At 39.9% G+C, this 4,060-nt stretch overlaps 1 pseudogene across 1 annotated transcript; it reads right to left on the bottom strand.

Moving 5' to 3' along the window:
- Positions 1-2,709: 2,709 nt before the first annotated feature.
- On the bottom strand, positions 2,710-3,843 carry LOC308430423 (UBX domain-containing protein 2A-like; annotated as a pseudogene). The gene has a single exon. The product of its transcript is annotated as a UBX domain-containing protein 2A-like (transcript).
- Positions 3,844-4,060: the final 217 nt, after the last annotated feature.

The raw sequence follows: 4,060 nt of genomic DNA, 5'->3' as shown, positions 1-4,060 counted from the left end.
GTGTGTAAAGATTAAGCATAATGGTTTTTCAGTTTCTTTTTTTTCTTTTTTTTTTTTTTTTTTGCTTGAACTTCATATAGTCTGTGAGTTGTTTCTGGGGTGTTCTGAGCTTTTTTGGATGAGTATCCAATTATCAGTGACTGCATATCATATAATTTATTATTATGTTATATAATATATGTTTCTTCTATTCTTTTTTTTTTTTTTTCACATGTCACTGCTGTATAACAAGTGTAAATTACTTAACAGATCCTTTCAGTGAGCAGCATTTTAAGAGACAGTTCAGTTTACCATTAGGAACATACATCAAAAATATATTAAGGCACTAAAATAAATACATAGTACTACTTGTCAATGAATGGAAACATCATGAGGTGTGCTGAATGAGTCATAATAAAGTAAGATTATTCTAGCTTTGATAGTGCATAGTAATCTAACTAGCCATTATCATGTGTACAGTCAGACATGCATTTCAATGTGTATCTCACCTGCACAGTAAGACAGCTGACAATGACAATTCTGGAGCCATGACTTGGGTCAAACTCTATTCTCCTGAGATGTTCACTTTACGTTTTGCTTCCCTTGGCAATTTATTCTTTCAAAATAAATAGTCTATATATTAGCAACTCTACAACTTTAGAATTTTCAAGTAAAAAGGCTTATCAGATGATTATCTTTAAGGAAATCTCTGAGAATATTATTTACACTAACATTTTCACAGTTTAAAAAATGCAAGTTATTGCTGATGACTGTTCTTTCTACTGGGACATCTCCCTGGCATGTATTCTACATGGACACACAAGAAACCCCCACTGTACCTTCTGGTTAATTAGAGACTGGAGGCTTTATTTGTAGATGCACAAGAGCACGCTTGTGAGAAGCTCCTCATAAAAATACAGAGAACCATTTATCAATTATAATTATATAAATAGAAAGGTTTCAGGATAGGCCTATATGAAACATTTCCTAAGAGATTCCTGAACATATTAACAATCAAAAGTTTTTGCCTATATCTTAAAAATAAAACTATTGATTTTACTATCCCCCTTTTTTCTTAATTATTTATATTGCTAAAAAGGGCTCTGATAGTGTTGTGTAAACGTTATCGACAAATATTTAATTTTCTATTATATACCTGTTAATTTCCTAGGTAAAGATGTTCTCCTCCATTCTCTATTCCACACTGCCCACCCAACACACACAAGTCTGGCGTCTGGAAGTCTGGGGGCTGAAAGAAAGGACATCTAGTATGCACACAGGCTCCCGGCTCCCTCATTATTCCTGAGTCTCACTTAAAACCTCATTCACACTTTTGAGCCCTGCCTCACCTGTGGATGGGAGGCAAGGTGCAGGTTATGCCAGTAGTTTAGCTTAAAAAGGGACAGCCTGAGTAAGCTTGGGAAGAGGATAAAGCTGACTACCTCGGTGGAGCCATCCACTGTCCATGGTGAAGCACACAGGTGAACTCGGGCCTAGTAGAGAATTTCTGCATTTACACTAAACACTTATGAGCTATTCAAGATTCCAAGTGCCGTTGTCACCCATCTCAGCCAGTGAAGCACAATGCTTGGGACAGGGGCAGGAATAGACTTTGTTGTTTTGATTTAACAGACTCATTCTGTAGCTCAAGCTGGCCTTGACCTTAAGGTAACCCTCCTGCCTCAGCCTTTCAAGTGCTTATGACCAATGTGAATTCCCATTTTTGGCCAGGTACTGGCCCTTTGGGAATGACTCTAATTATATAGTTACATGTTTCCTTTTCATTCCCACAAATAAAAAGTGTTGTCTTCTAGAGACTATAAGCTATGTGATGCTGTAACACAGTGAATGGAGAGACAGGTGAGAATCCTCGTCTTCATGAAGTCAGACATGACACCTTTGGAGAAAAGGAAATACAACGCTACCTTTCTAGATAAATCTTTCCACTCATTTTAAAAAATTTAATAAGCATAATGTTTTGTCTGCATGTATGTCTATGTATAACTTGAGGGCAGTGCCCACAGAGGTCAGACGAGGGAGTTGACTATCTTGGAGCAGAAGTTTCAGATGGTTGTGCAACGCCGTGTGTGCTGGAAATTGACTGCTGAGCCATCTCTTGGGGTGTGAAAGTTGTTACTATCAAGACACAGGGTTTTGCAATGTTGCTCAGGCTGACAAGCCCCTGGGCTCAAGTCATCCTCCCTCTCCAAGTGGTGGGAGCTGGAGCTATAGGGCACACACCGCTGCGGGCAGTTTCAAAGTTACTTTTAAATAAGTAAATATTTGAAAACTTTGAGGGTTTTTTTTAAAGACAGTTTCTCTGTATAACCCTGGAAGTTAGCTCTATAGGACAGGCTGTGCTTGAACTCAGAGAGCCTCCTGCCTCTGCTTCCAAAGTGCTGAGATTAAAGGTTTGTTCTGCCACCACCACCTGGCTTTGAAGAATTTTTTGTGTGTGCTTTTACATTACAAATTTAAGGAGTATACATCTTAGATACTGTTGCCAAATGAATATTTGAGTATCTCTTGCTATCAGAGTAAAAACTGAAAAGCTCTGAGGAGGAAGCACAGGCAATATAATAATTACATTGATGCTTTTGATATGTCATGTATAATATTTTAATGTATTGCTATTTAAAAACTGAGTTAGCTAACATTTATATAAATATCTGTTGTTTCAAAAAAATATTTGAATGCTGATGCTGATTTAGCTAATTGAGTATTCTGCTAATTAGGACTACATTAAGATTAATGATACAGCTATTTTATATATCACATTGGTTAACTAGTATTGAAAATAGGTATTTTTCTCTGAATAGCCTGTTGAGAAAAGTGCAGACTCTGATTGACAGTCACATCACTCTCCTAGCTTGTGATGACTGAACTCCCTCAGAAGGGATTAGGAAGCCCCCAAACCACAAGTTTAGTCACACTGACTTCTGCCTCCCACTTCAGCATGTCTCCTTGCAACCATCATTTCTCTCAGTCTCTCAAAAATAGAAACTGTCAGAGTTTTCTAAAAGGCTCAGCAGTTTTTTGGAGTCTCTGAATGATTACAGCATTCTGCAGATCGGCTTCTTCCAATGTGAGCGTCTCATCCAGAAATCTGAGGAAAGGAAGAGCTGTTGCCAGGGCAAAGGGAGGGCTTCTCTGAGATCCTTGGTATTTTTCAATGAAGTCTTTGATGTGGCTCACCCTATGAGAAATGTTGAATCTTTGGATAGTCCTTTCCCCATTGGCTAGCCAGATCTGGATCCTGGTAATGGGCTCCAGTTGTTCAGTGAAATAGCAGACGAAGTGCTTTTATCGTCAACTTCAATACTCTTTGCTTTGGAAACGATTCTTGGTGTAGCACTTCCTAGTCTGTGGCCCTGTCCTGAGAAGGGCTGGAACACAGGCTTTGTAGACATACATACTTCATTTTTTTTATCTTCAACTTTAACATCCACCTCATCTTTATCATAAACTCCCCGCAATTCTGAGGGTAATTCTCCCTTTTTGATGGAATTCAGAAACTGCTGACTTGCACCATCAGAGTAACTTCTAAAATCATCATTGACAGTGAATCCATTTTTCCACAATTTTATATTTACATCTACCTGTTTCTTCTGTTCAGTGGGGGACAAGCATTTGGCACCAGCCTTCTCTGCTTCCTCAAAAAGGCTGTCAACAAAATATTCACAGTCCTTTTGTTGATTATCATTGAGGGGTTGATTGTCAGGAGATCCTGTTTCACAAACCCATTCTTCTTTTATACTGTCAAGATTATCTACTTCTTTCATTCTCTTTCTGCTACTTAGGGCGCGGCCCCGCGGCCTAGTCCTCGGTCCCCGGGGCCGACAAGCGCCGCCGCCGCCCGGCTGAAGCCCCTCAGCCCGGGAGGGCCGGAAACCCTCTGGGGACCAGCGGGCACAGACCCGACCCGCCTCCCTCAGGCGGCTCGGCGCACGCCGGGGACGGGTCCGCGCGGCCCCCTGTTTCTTCTATTCTTAATTTTTTTTAGGCTTTTCTTATGAACAATGCTGACTTTTTTCCAAAACCTTTATGGATCTATTGAGATAATCATGTAACTTCTGTCTTT

This window comes from Micromys minutus (assembly GCF_963924665.1).
Source record: "Micromys minutus genome assembly, chromosome: 15".
Classification (NCBI taxonomy): Eukaryota; Metazoa; Chordata; class Mammalia; order Rodentia; family Muridae; genus Micromys; species Micromys minutus.
This window is presented reverse-complemented; position numbering and strand designations above follow the sequence as displayed.